Source organism: Dipodomys spectabilis, unplaced genomic scaffold (genome assembly GCF_019054845.1).
Source record: "Dipodomys spectabilis isolate Male_0828 unplaced genomic scaffold, ASM1905484v1 ptg000470l, whole genome shotgun sequence".
NCBI classification, from domain to species: Eukaryota; Metazoa; Chordata; class Mammalia; order Rodentia; family Heteromyidae; genus Dipodomys; species Dipodomys spectabilis.
Genome location: NW_024871147.1, coordinates 79,013 through 94,257, shown reverse-complemented (window position 1 = coordinate 94,257; position 15,245 = coordinate 79,013). Strand labels below are relative to the sequence as shown.

Genomic DNA, 15,245 nt, shown 5'->3' with positions numbered 1-15,245 from the left:
AGCATTGCCTTCAAATATACATAATTTGGATTTACCTCTACATTTTGCTATAAGCATTTGTGATAAAAATGTATGAATAATTGATTTTCTGGTCAGGTATAATATATCCTAGTTTCATATATCAAACTACATTCAGAAAATGGTATATTCCAATTAACGAAAGAAAGTCCTGGCAGAAAAATATGGTATCTCTATACTATGTGACGCCCAATTCTTAGGTATTTCATTATGCCTCCATTTAATGAATGTGATTGTTTAAATGCTTCATAACTTATTAATTAAAACGGATCAGAGTACCATAATATAATTGTGTATAATTTTGGGCTGGGAAGGTGGCTCAGTGTTAGAGCGCTAGCCTTGCATGCATGAGGCCCTGGGTTCGATTCCTCAGCACCACATAAGCAAAAAGAAAAAAGTCAGAAGTGGCCCTGTGGCTCAAGTGGTAGAGTGCTAGCCCTGAGCTGAAGAACTAAGAGACAGAGCCCAGGCCCAGAGTTCAGTCCCCCACAAACATATTTATATGTTTGTGTGTGTATGTATAATTTTATCCTAGAATCATTCAAGAAGTGCCCATTAAATCATAACATACATGACATTCCATTGGTATTCATTTAGACAGGAATGTATTTCTTAGGATCTCCTGCCATTTGGAGGTGGCAGGACCATGATTCCAACTGTGGGATCCAGCTCCCACCACCTTAACCTCAGCATAGGGAACTCACTGGTCTATCTATGAACATCAGCAAGACCAGTGATTAAGCAGGCACCATTGGCTCTCAGCAGTCCTCCTTGATACTTACAAGGCTGTGATAGGAAGATCATTGTCAAAGTCACCCTAGGCAGAAAAGTCCTTGAGACACCTGTCCAACTTCTGTGCTAACAAAGCCAGAAGTAGAGCCATATGGCTCCAGTGGTAGAGGGCTAGCCTTAAGCAAAAGCAGCTCATGGGCTGTGCCCAGATCCTGAGTCAGCGGTCCGGGACTGGCAACAAAAAGACATACACAGAAATCTGTGCAGACATCTGGATAAAGCAGGTCACATACAGCAGCCTTTATTTACATTTTATTATGAGGCCAATGCAGGAACAGTCACAAACCAGGCAGGGGAAGAAAAAAATCAGGTTTCTCAGAAGTAACCAGTATTCAGAAAATTAAACATGGGGAAGTAAAATGGTAGCATACTTATGTAAAAACTACCATGAAGAAAAAGATAAGGGGTGGGGCTGGGAAGGTAGCTCAGTGGAAGAGCACTTGCCTTGCATGCCCCAGGCCCTGGGATTGATTGCTCAGCACCAAATAAGCAAAAAGAAAAAAAAAGCAGGAAGTGGTGCTGTGGCTCAAGTGATAGAGTGCTAGCCTTGAGCTAAAGAGCTGAGGGACAGTGCCCAGGCCCAGAGTTTAGGCCCTATGACCAGACCCAAAAACAATTCAAAAAAGAAAAAAAGAAGAGGAGGTTGGGAATGTGGAGTAGTGAGAGAGTGCTTGCCTAGCATGCAAGAAGCCCTGGGTTCAATTCCTCAATAGACATTCACAGAAATAGCCAGAATTGATGCTTTGGCTCAAGTTGTAGAGTGCAGCATACAGTGCCCAGGCCATGAGTTCAACCCAAGTGCAGGCAAAAAGATAGGTAGGTAGGTAGGTAGGCAGGCATGCAGATAAATATAGATAGATAGATAGATAGATAGATAGATAGATAGATAGATAGATAGATAGATAGATACATAAATACATAGACACATAGATAGATACATAGATAGACACATAGATAGATACATAGATAGATACTAGATACATAGAAAGATGAGAGATGAATATGGTCTTGGATGTCAGGAGGAAAGAAGGGAATAAGTCCCAGTCATGAGGCCTTCTGCAGTGTGCCAGGCCACCAGCATCGCCTTCACACTACCACAGAGCAGGAAGACTGTCTCTTTCCCACTTCTCAGGCAACTGAGGGCCCCAGAGTCAAGTGGGCAGAGCCAGGTTCTAACTCAGGTGCTTGGCGACAGAAGAGAAAGGGCCCTGCCTCTCCTTGGACTGGGGACTTGCATTAATGATGTGGAGAATGAAGGAAGGAGAAAAGACTGGCAGAGGTAGAAGAAGGGTCTTCAAATCTGACAGATGGAGAGTCAAAAACCCATTCCTTAAGACCAGATGGCAAGGTTTTTCTGCTCTGTTCCTCCCTTCTTCCCCACTAAATTGGTGCTCTATTGTTAACCTAAAGATAGGCTGAGGCTCCCTTCACCTGAGGGAGGAAGGTTAATTAGTCATTGTTTGAAGAGGCAGAGAAAAGCCTGACCATGGTGTAACTCTAATAAATATTTCAGGTTTCCCCACAATGCTGTCTGTGCCTGGAATGAATGAAGTGGTTTTCCAGCTCACATCCCTGTTGAGTGTGTACATTCTGTCACCTAATCCTGCAGGCATAGATCTCTTCACCTAGATTGGCTTTTGCAACTGTTTTCTGTCCTTCAAATATAGTGTTACACTGGAGTTCATCATGCTAACAGGGCTAGGGTTTGGATCCTGAGAACTTCATTTGAACACATGATGGGTCAATAATGTTTTTTCCTGCTTCTATAGCTCGAGAACTTCTCATCACCAAAGGAAACACAAGAAGCTCTTGAACATCTGACCTTTCAGAAGTGGAAGTTAAAATGTCATACATTTTCCGGTCCTGGCTGGCTTTACCCTGTGATCCTCAGACCTCAGCCTTCTGAGCTTGGGTAAAAGGCGTGAGCTACGGGTGCTCTGCTAGGTTCAGAACTGTAATGACATTGACAATACAAGTCCACTGCTTATCACAAGGGGCTTGGAGAGCCTTTCAACAATGGACCATTCAGAACCCTGTACGACATAAGTTTATAATGCTAGAATCTGAGAGGCTGGGCATATGGATGTGCTACAATTGAACCTTGAGCTCTGACTCCAATTCTGGTGTACACCAGCATTCATTTTACATACAATGTTCTCCTAATTAGCAAATAAGGAAAGTAATTTGATTAACCCTCACTTTTTTTTTCCATTTGTGTGCCTCCAGCTCAAGCCTGGGCATCGGTCCCTGAGCCCTTCAGCTCAAGGTGAACATTCGACCACTTGACCCACATCGTCAGGTGGGGTCTTTTTCTTGTTCATTGGAGATACGAGTCTAACAGGCTTTCCTTGCCTAGGCTGTTTTTGAACTGTGGTCTTCAAATCTTAGCTTCCCGAAAAGCCAGGGTTCCAGTTGTGAGCCACAGGCATCTGGCCTATTGTTTTGACAATCCTGGGGCTTATTCTTAGGGGCTGGGTACTGTCTCTGAGCTTCTTTTCTCAAGGCTAGCACTCTACCATGTGAGTCACTCCACAGTTTCTGGCTTTTTCTGAGTATGTGGCACTGAGGATTCAAACCCTGGCATTCATGCATGCTGAGCAAGCTCTACCAATATGCCACATTTCTAGCCCCAGCCTTGCAATTTTATCCCTCAAATTGCCTATCCTCAAGAAAAGGCTTGTGAGTATAAATCATCTAAAAAATGCCTATAGGAAGTGTCCAAAGACAAATAAGACAAAGCTCATATTTGGAGAGACTTTAAGCATGTGAAGACTGTGACAAATGCTTCCATTAAATTATATATCATGTTTCAACACTTAAAAATGTATTAATGAAAAATTAGTCAATGTCCTAAATTATTGTATATAATTTGATAATAGATATACAAAATGTACTAAATATTATGTGTATAATAACACTAAATACAACAAACAAACAATAAATAAATCAAGTAAAAAATAAAATAAATACAAAATAATTAATAAAAATCATAATATGTAATAAACATACACAAGTAAACATATATTACACATATGTAGAAATATTTTTCCTTTGCATGGCCTTCATTCAGACTCTGCGAACTCTAGACTGAATTTCTTTTCCACAAGGAGAGTGAGTTTTGCCTTCACCCATGGTGCTAAAGAGTTACCTGAATGTTGAATTCATGGTTCTGATAAAAAATTTCAGAAGAGTATTAAAGTTATGACAGTTAAATTTTAATTGTTAAAACTTTTTAACAACTTAGCCTATTAATAAAAGTTAAAATTGCCTGGGAGAATTGGCTTTCATTGAAAGAAATCAATGGAGACTTGGTAGAGAGGGAGCAATGTGGGTGAAGATGGCTCTTTTTCACAGTAAACAAACAAACCTCAGAAAACTTGTTGTAAATCCTGTAGGTTTCCTTGAGAATTGTCCTTACGCAGGAAATATACTCTCACTCTGTGAAACAAAGTTGTAGTGTAATTTAAATTCAAAGTTCTTAAAAAAACAAGGCATCAAATTTTGTGAATTAACCTTTAATTACCAAGCAGTAATTCTCTGAAAAAGATAACTTGGATCAAAATATTTAGGGAGAAAGTTCCCTCCACAATGAAAGAAAGTATTGGGTTTACACTTCTCTGTTTGTAACACGTTCCACAATATCTTTGCATGTGAAGCAGTGAAACACAGAAAAAATAACTGATTGGATACTTCAAACAAATGATTTCACAGTTCTAAGTGGCTCACAAAAAATAAAATCCTTATTAACATGAGATAGTGAACAAATCTCTTATTACATAAGCTAAAAAATTTCGGGTTTGGCAAAGAATTTAGAAAATGGAAAAGGTAAGAAAACACGTTCTTAGAAGCACTAGTTAAGCGTATTGGCTTCTGCAGTGGAGGGAGGCCAAAACATGTGGAGTAATGGGTTCTTGATCTTATTTCTTCCATTCTACCTTCACAAGCTATCAAGTGTGTCTCAGGACTAGAGTATCCAGTTAGACAAAGAGAACTCACAGAAGAAAGATAACATTTGCAGCAGATGTATGTGATTTATAACCTTAGACAAACTATTTAAATTTGTTCAAAATTCTCCCCTACCCCAAACTGCCCTCTTTAGACTGCTCTTCATAAACTGCTTAAAATTTTGAGAGGTCATATTCATACTCTCTAGAGATTGCTGTTTGGTTGTGATTTTTGTGTGTTTTTGTTTTGGTTGTGGTTTTTAACTGAATTACAGAAGATTGTGCAAGTGTGTTACAATTAAATATATCCATCTAATTGTCCAATGCACCTAGGTCAGAGTCACTCTTATGATTCTCAACTAACGCCTATTCCAAGATTTATTTACGATTTTGCACTTCCTTCATCACATGTTAAAATTGCGTACTCTCTGGTTTCAACTTCCTGTTAGTCATTCTGTTAAACTGTCTGTTAATACTTTGAAAGGTTAATATACATTCCATGGAGTTACAATCCTGCATATACTTGAACTAGTGTCAGCTTAGATTTAAATAACTTATTCATCTGCAATAACAATTTAAAGGCTGGAGACGTAAAGCACCTAAACATAATTTAATTCTCATCCATTTGTATGATTAATTTTAGTCAACAAGAAAGTTTAAAAATGGCTTAGAATATATTCCTAACTACCAATTTTTATAAATGCCCTTGTACAATGGTGTGATTAATTTATTTTACATGGGAAAATATTTTCTACTACCTATAAGTTTTGGAAAAACAAGAAAACTAAAATTTACTACTATAGATAAATATGATAGAAATACAAGATAGATTTTATGTTTGTCATATCTATGATGAATACCATATTAAAGAATTAAAGTCATATTTCTTACTACATTGGACAGATAAGGAAAACATAAAAGAACATATGATGAGGCAAATATTTGTGACTTTTTAAAATGTACCTTATTGGTGATGTTAGGGAAAAGAACCCTAAGATATGTATTCAAATGTTTATTTTTCATGTGATTGTTTCTAATGCATTTATAATTTTATTTCTTTGTTGCTTTGTATATCCCTCCCCCCACAGAGTAACCCCCGCTTTCACTGTATTTGATGTCGGTATAATTTGTAGAGGGGGGAAAACAAGTCGTTTAAATAACGATACAGTTGGACCCGTCGCAACAATGAGAAGTACAAATCGTTATGTCGAAAACGAACTTTACAACTTTAGTTGGGGGGGGAGGGTGGCGGGGAGGTCTGGGCGTGGCAGGGGAAGGATGGAAAGGGATGGGATAGGGAAACAAAGGAGGAGGCTACAATGCTTGATAAGAAATGCACTCATGGGCTGGGAAGGTGGCTCAGTGGTAGAGTGCTTGCCTTGCATGCTCGAGGCCCTGGGTTCGATTCCTCAGCACCACATAAGCAAAACGAAAAAAGTCGGAAGTGGCGCTGTGGCTCAAGTGGTAGAGCGCTAGCCTTGAGCTGAAGAGCTGAGGGACAGCGCTCAGGCCCAGAGTTCAAGCCCCACGACTGGACCAAAAAAAAAAAAAAAAAAAAAAAAGAAATGCATTCATTATCTTGCCCATGTAATTGTAACCCTTCTGTACAGTATTTTCAAAATAAAAAATAAATAAAATAAATAAATTAATTAAATGTACCTTATTAAGTAATGAAATTTTCTTTATGTGCTAATGTTTGGGTTTGAAATATGGGATGCTGATCTACTTAACACATTTCTGGAAGGCACCTACTGAACAACACAATGGTGGGTGGTACTCTTTCTCCACTTTAATGAATGGTTGAACCTGTTTGGAATTAGTGGTGGGTAAATAAATCAACTCTATTATAACTTTCTCCATACACTTGAAACACTTGTAATGTCCCTAGTTATCATCTACTTGTCAAATGTTATTTTGGCAAATGTGATATTAAAAAGCTTATTTGAAAAGGAATATATTTTCAGGAGATTAAATGTAGGTTATCATTGGTTTGAGAATGACAACATTTTTATACCAGAGAACCAAGTTTTACTGAAGTACCAATATTTTGAATCACTAAGGGTTTTCTCAATTAATGTTTTTCTGAATTAAATTTGACCTCTAAGTTAAGTTTTCAGGGACTTGTTAAACCAATTAAGGATCTAGCCTTCCAGGAACTATTTTTTTGCCCACTTATGCTGGATTGAAATATTTCATTAATCATAGGGGAGGGATATTAAAAATAATCTTATGACACTTCGTGATCTTGTTCACTCATATGGGCTTGTCATCTGTAAATTGAAAGTTTGAATTACAGTACTTTCTCTCAGAGTTTGTGATCTCAGCCTCTATTTTAAGTTGCCTTGCATTATAAAATTGCTTACTGCTAATTTCTTCATCTTGAGGAATTGGGGTCCTGAAATATAGGAAATGAGAAATTGAGATGGGTCTTCAATTACTTTCTGTTGGCATGTTACATAGGCCTAGGTGAGAAGTTTTGCGACTATTATCTGATGATGCAGGTAACTGGAACCTGGGATCCTAGGACCCACGGGTCCCGCAGAATAATAATATTTTTTTAGACATCACATCAGCAAAATTTGGCCATAATCAGTAGGAATGCTTCAGAAATATGGAGAAAAAGAGTTTGGGAATAATGAGTTAAAACAATAACTAGAGCAGCAGAGTAAAATCCCTTATAGATTAGAGGAAAACAACATTGTTTTTTTACCCTGTGAATTCAGAAGACCAAGAACACTTAGAAGGTATCACAAGTTTATGCCGAAGACATTGCACTATTTTTTTATATTCTAATATATATTCTAAACCTAATTATTTACATTCCAATTCTCTTTATTGGAATAAATAAATATCAATATATTTGTCAAATTATCAACTAATTCTAGTAAGTTTCACTGTGTGAAATAAAAAATCAGCACATATAAATATAAAATATATAATAATATATAACATAATGAAAAGGCACGTGTTTTACATTGTTCTGTTGTAGTTAGTGTATCAAAGGCAACTCTGTTTTAAAGTATTATTGCATTATCTCTACCTCAGTGTTTGATAGAGTTAGACCTAAAGCTTTACCACTTGTAGATTTACAGCCTGGAGGTAAGAGGAAATATTATGATTAATACATTATCAATTTAAAGCCTAATATTGAGGAGAAACATATGGACTCCTCCTGCAACTATGAAAATATTTGGTTATAGAAAGGCAGCAGTGTAAGTTCCTGCCTGGTTGGATGATAGACAGGCCAGGACATTAGGTCATCATGCATATGAACAATTTTTTCACCTTCTTGGCTTTAGCTACTTTTGAAATGGTAGGTATTATAAACAATTATATTTTGATTAATTATATTTTAGTATGAAAAGTTCAGTCTGAACTGTTCCTCTCTCTATGATACCTTGTAACTAAGATTAATTTTGTTCAAGTAATATAATCTATACTCTCAGGGTAAGATATTCTGGTTGGTCTGTTCCTACAGGGAAGAAGAGTAAAGGACCAGGTAAACATTTGTGTCAGTAAGACCTCATTTGGAAAATTTCAGTTGTAGAAGTTTAGAAGTAGCTCTTACGCAAGGCTTACTTTGAATCCATTAGCTCCACAATGCTCAGTTGGATAAATAAGTACTTGAAAAAGCCATCACCTTTGGACCTATATATAAATACTTGAAAGTACGATTAAATCCCACATTAAAAAGACTTAAAATTGTCACGGATAAAAAAATTGCGTATGTGAGCAATCGACTGAACAATATAATTTTTTTCCAATATTCACAGAATTTTAGGGAAATAAGATCAATAGCATTGTTAGGCAACGAAGGATATACGCCTGTATAAAGTTTGACTCATTAACTACTTAAATTTAGAGGATACTACATGCTTCTGTAGCACATATACCCAAATTAAAATACAGAGATTAACATGGCACTTGCACAAGGATGATATGAAAATTTGTGAATATTCCATATTTTTCATTCTACAGATATAAGAAATTAAAAAAGTTATTAAAAACTTGATTACAAAATTACAAGTGTATCAATACACGTAATTCATATAATTAAAAGTTAGTTTGACATCAGTGTATTAAATCTTCACACTAGAAAAGCCTTTATGTAGCATAAACTTTACAAAACTTTTGAAATTATACAACTTTGACATTTTATCCCAAAGAAATATAATACTATAAGGACCTAGGAAAAAAAGGAATCTTAAACTGTTTCTATATGGAATGCAATCTGAAAGGACACAATAATGAACCTATATATTATAAAACAATGTAGAATTCAGAGTATACCTAGGAGAGGATAAAATAGATTATAGGCATTATACAAACATAGAATGTAGAATATTTTAAAATATACTTTTCCAGCCAAGCATCAGAAATACTTTAGTTTCTGTACGACTGATTTCAACAGGTAAGAAAATTCTTTCTGATTAAGAAATCACACACTCTGCAGAACTCATTATAGATGTATACAAAAACTCTTGAATACATTTTGACATCAAAGGCAGGCAATTCACTTGGAAGAATTCCACGGAATCCATGAATTTTTACAGTAAGATATCGCTGTTGCTGGGCGCTGGAGGCTCACGCCTATAATCCTAGCTACTCAGGAGACTGAAATCTGAGCATCACAGTTAAAAGCACGGGCAGGAGAGTCCATAAGACTCTTTTCTCAAATAAACCACTAGAAAACCAGATGTGGAGCTGTGGCTCAAGCGCTAGAGAGCTCTCCTTGAGCTGAAGAGTGCAGGGATAGAGCCCAAGCCCAGAGTTCAAGCCCCACAACTGACCAAAAAAACCCCCACAAAACAAGATATTGACTGCTGTTATTTGTATTGTGAAAATATTTTGTATGGACACAAAGGACGGATTGGCATTTTTGAAATTTAAGAAACTTAACTGAACTTTTAGAACTTAGAAGAACAATTCGTAAAGCCTTCCACAACTTCCAAGCGGTAGTGATACATATTTATCCTTTTGGCAATATCAAATGCAGTTTCTTCCAAGTTGTTCTTCAGGCCTGGATTGACATAATGGTTCAACAGGAGGAGATCCAGAATATCTTTGCTATCTCAATTCTCAGCAGCAAGGGGGACAAGAGGCCTTTAGTTTTGTCATTGGTATCTGCATCATGATGAAGTAAAAAAGAAGCCACTCTGGTATTATTCCACATATATACACTGTGCAGGGGTGTCCAGGCATCTACAGTTATTGTATGTTCCTCTTGAGCCACCAACTCACGGATAATGTCTAAGTGTCCACTGTAGGCTTCCCGGTGAAGAGGGGTATACACATTGTCATCCCTAGTATTCACATGAGTGGCCATTTTGAAGTAGTCTCCGCACTGTAGTAAGCCAATCATTTTCAGCAGCCCAAAGAAATTTGTTTGGATCCTTCTCCATTTTTTTCTTGTAATTGATACCATTCCTTACTTTTTCATCCTTTTCTTCATCTTCATCAGAATTGCCTAACCAGAGACTTTGATACCAGTGGGAATGAGGTGTCCATGTATTTCCCAGTGGGAATGAGGGGTCCATGTATTTCCCTAATAATTCACATTGGTAGAACTGGTCAGAAATATCTGGTGAATTCTTGCTTATGTTTTTAACCATGATTTATTTTCTCTTTTTCCATTTTTACTATTCAAAATTATTCTAACTAGGGTGTAGGGAATTGATGGAGAGAAGAGGAAAGATGTTACACCGTATTCAAAGGTAAAGAATGAAAATGAGGGCCAGTGGTGTCTTCATGTGCAGCTCCTTCTAGGAATGAGAAAGTATGAAATAATGCCTTCTGTATAAATGATTTGGGGAATGGCAGAGCAGAAAATGAAATGATGCAACCAAAAATATAAAAGCAAAATAAATTAGGATAATTATGGAGCAATCATATTATCTATGAGAACCATGAAGCAGAGAGGAAGAGAGATGTGCAATGACCTAGTTAGCAACAAAATCCATGCCTCTGATCAATTTATTGAGCAAGCAAAAAAATTTTTTTTAAATGATGGGAATAGAATGTATGTATTTACTTGAAATTAGTAAATACATTTTTAGTAGCCTACATAGAGAGAAACATCTTTGACCAAATTACAGATAAGAATCTAAATCCTTGATAATTCTAGTAACAGATCTGACTGAAATCAATTGAATCCCACTTTTCCTGTACAGTGAAGGAATAGGTCCAGGCTAGGAAAGCAGCTAGAGAAGTCAGGCCAATCATGCTTCCAGTGTAAGTGGAAGCATGATTCTGAACTTTTTTTTGTGTGTGTGCTGATTCTGAACTATTGCTTTGAACATTATATACTCCAAGAAGAAAAAGTGAGAATTGATAGCAAAGGACTACTAATACATTTTAACTTCTCATTAAGCACTTTCAATCATCAAAATCACATGAAGACAATAGACAGGCCTACTTATTTAGATGAAATCAAGTGTCATTAAAAACACAAGGAACTTCCGGACCAAGATGGCGACGGGGCAGTAGGGAAACGCCACAGCTCTCTCCAACCAAAAAGAGAGTTCGAGTTCCAACGTTTAATCTCCCCAAGAGACCGACAACAACAAAAAGACGAACACTCAGAGAAAAACCAGAGGTGGAAAATAACAAAAAAAGAAAGAGAGGAAAAGAAGAATTTCAGAACAGAGAAGAGCGAAGACCCCTCCCCCAACCTTTACTGGCCGCGCGGCAGTGCGCCAAGCCGCCGGCCAGCCGGCCCGGCGGGGGCTGCCGGAGCCACAGAGACACAGGGGGCTGCTTGCAGATCACCAGGTACCGGATTGCAGAACAGCGGATCGCCAGGAACAGAGAAACCTACCAGCCGAGAGTCTCCACGAGGATCCCACCCCCACCCCTCACTCTCCACCGGAGCGGAGAGGCTCCATCCCGCCAAAGCCGCCCGGCACCAGCAGCGCCACAAAGGGACCTGTCCGCAGACCACCCGCCCAATCGCGATCGCAACTACCCGGCGGGGGGGCCGCCCAACCCAGCCCGCAACTACCCCAACTGAACTCGGACTGCAACAACAACTGACGGACTGCAACAACAACTGACGACCTACAGGGTGAGTACCCATCAGGGGACAGGGAATCCATCAAGGGAGACCAGAGCTGGAGGGAATCCCCAGACCCTGACCTAGACTCCCTACCCCAACACCCGGACCACAGGACCCACTAAAACTGGGAACTGTTCGAGAGCTCCACCAGCCGGTGGAGCACACTCTGCTGGCCAGGCCAGAGCAAGAGCGCCCCTGGGTCAAGACTATCAACAGTAGAAGAAATTTGAACTGTGTCCTCCAGGCTGCATAACCTAGGTGGTATACACATTAGCACAGGCCTAACGAGCGCGCTCCAGGCTGGGGCCGGAACCAGGCCAGGGGACCGGCGCCTGAAGAAAGCAAAAAGGGTCAGAAGTGGGGCTGTGGCTCAAATGGTAGGGTGCCAGCCCTGAGCTGAAGAGCTGAGGGACAGCACCCAAACCTAGAGTTCAAGCCCACAACCAGCCCAAAACAAACAAACAAAAACACATCAGGAGCCCATAGCAGACTCCAGTATTTGGGAGAGTGCATCCAGAGCATCTGATCTTCCCAAGAGCACCCGCAGGAGCAAACACAAGCAGTCTAGGCTGCTCAACCCTTCCAAAGGCGGGAATTGCTACAGCAGAGAGCTGAGAATCCTAAGTAAGTCAGAATAGCAGCTGGAAATAGGCTCCCAACAGAATCCAGATCAGGCACAGACTCTCTCTACCAATACAGAATCAGCAACCAAGCAAAGACAGACACACCAAAACAAGATTGAAGAGCAGTCTCCTGAACCCCCATGCGAAAATCACAGAGAAAAATCACAAGGTTTACCACTACCCAGGACAGCAAGCTCACCTCAAAAGCCAGCAGCCACGCAGGGGAGAGCCCCAGTGGGAGCAAAGCAGGAATGGAAGACAAAAACTACATCCAAGGGTTGCTGGAGGCAATGACTCAAGAAATAAAGCGAGAAATGGATCAGAAATTGAAAGAGCACAAGGATGAACTATCAAAAGATATACAGGATATCAAACAAAAGTTGGATGCAAAAATAGAAGCTGCACAAACCTCAGTAAGAAGTGAGATAAACGCCAAATTAGAGGTAATGCATACTGATCTCACCTCATTGAGAGGTGAGATCAGTACTCTGAGAACCAACATTGAATCCATAAAGGGATCCATTTCCACCATGCAAACCACAATAGAAGCCACGGTCAACAGAGTGAATGAAATGGAAGGTAGAGTGTCAGATACAGAAGACAGAATACACCAACTGGACCAAAAAGTGACAGATATGGAAAAATCACTCAAATTAAACCAAAGGGAAATTCAAGAGCAAGCAGATAATGCTAAAAAATTTAACCTTCGCATAATCGGAGTGGACGAAGGTGAGGAATTCCAGAGCAAGGGAATGCAACACCTATTTAACAAGATAGTCAATGAAAATTTTCCCCACCTCAAAAACGACCATCTTAACTACATCACAAAAGCTTATCGAACACCCAACAAGCAAGATCCCAGGAGAAACACTTCTAGGCACATAATAGTAACAATGATGGATCTGAATAATAAGGAAACAATCCTGCATGCAGCAAAAATGAAGAAGGAGCTATACTACAACGGGAAAAAAATTAGAATCACTGCAGATCTCTCCACACAAACAATGAATGCAAGAAAAGCCTGGGAAAGCACCATACGAGCCCTGAGAGCCAATAACTGCCAACCCAGACTGATATACCCGGCAAAGCTAGCATTCACATTCGATGGAGAACTGAAAACTTTTAATAGCAAAGAAAAACTAAATGAATACATAAACATTAAGCCAGCATTACAAAGAATTCTAAGAGGGGGGACACAACCTGAAGAAAGCAACCAGGAACTGGGACCTGCCCCAAACAGGCATTACTCAAAGTCTAACTGAGCAAGCACAGGAGGAAAGGAAAGAAGAAAAACTTAGGAAAACGGAATGGCAGGGACAACAATGCATCTCTCTATACTTTCTCTTAATATAAATGGGCTGAATTCGCCAATTAAAAGAAAACGAACTGAGGACTGGATCAGAAAACAAGACCCATCCATCTGTTGCCTTCAGGAGACCCACCTCTCAGCCAAACATACAAACAAACTCAGAGTGAAGGGGTGGAAAAGGATCTACCAATCAAATTCCCCCAATAAGAAAGCAGGTGTAGCTATCCTGATATCTGACAAAATAAACTTTTCATTAAAATCAGTACAGAAAGACAAGGACGGACACTACATATTAATAAAGGGAACAATCCAAGAGGAGGATATAACCATCATCAACTTATATGCCCCAAATATCGGTGCACCCAGATATGTTAAACAAATGCTCTCAAACTTACAGAATAAAATAGATCCCAATACGATAATACTAGGAGACTTTAACACGCCACTCTCACCAAAGGACAGGTCTACCAACCAGAGGATTGGCAAAGAAGCTACCGAATTAAGTGAGGCCATACTTCAAGCGGAATTAACTGACATCTACCGAGTATTTCACCCTAAAACAACACAGTACACATTCTTCTCAGCAGCTCATGGAACTTTCTCCAAAATAGACCATATCATAGTTCATGCAAGGAACTTAAGCAAATACAAAGGGATCGACATAATCCCCTGTATCCTATCTGACCACAGTGGAATCAAGCTAGCTCTCAATAACAAAGCATACCGCAGAAATTTCTCTAATACATGGAAATTGAACAGCACACTCCTTAACAAGGCCTGGGTAACAGAAGAGATCAGAGAAGAAATAAAGCATTTCCTACAACTCAATGAAAATGAAAACACCTCACAAAGAAACTTGTGGGACACAGCAAAAGCAGTCCTGAGGGGCAAATTTATTGCCCTCAGTGCCCACATCAAGAGAATGGAGACAGACCAAGTAAATAATCTCATGTTGCAACTAAAACAGCTAGAAAAACAAGAAAAAATGGGACCTAAAGCTACTAGACGAAGCCAGATAACCAAATTGAGAGCAGAGATTAACCAATTAGAAAATCAGAAAACCATAACCAAAATAAACCAAACAAAAAGCTGGTTCTTTGAAAAAATAAACAAAATTGATGGCCCGTTGGCAAGATTAATTAAAAAAAGAAGAGAGGAAACCCATATTAATAGGATTAGGGATGCCACGGGAAACATCACAACACGTACCCAAGATATCCAAACAATTCTAACAGACTACTTTCAAAAGCTATACTCTCTAAAGGAAGAAAATCTGGCGGAAATGGATGCATTTTTAGAGAAATACAAGTTACCCAAACTGAGCAAAGAAGAAGTTAACCAATTAAATAAGCCAATATCCTATAATGAGATACAGGAAGCTATCAAAAGTCTTCCAACAAAAAAAAGCCCAGGACCAGATGGATTCACTGCAGAATTCTATAAGACCTTTAAAGAAGAACTAATACCCATACTCCTCAAGCTCTTCAGAGAAACAGAGAAGGAGG

The 15,245-nt window shown here is 39.0% G+C and overlaps 1 pseudogene; it reads left to right on the top strand.

The window, feature by feature from the left end:
* Positions 1-8,626: 8,626 nt before the first annotated feature.
* On the top strand, positions 8,627-8,722 carry LOC122098286 (annotated as a pseudogene).
* Positions 8,723-15,245: the final 6,523 nt, after the last annotated feature.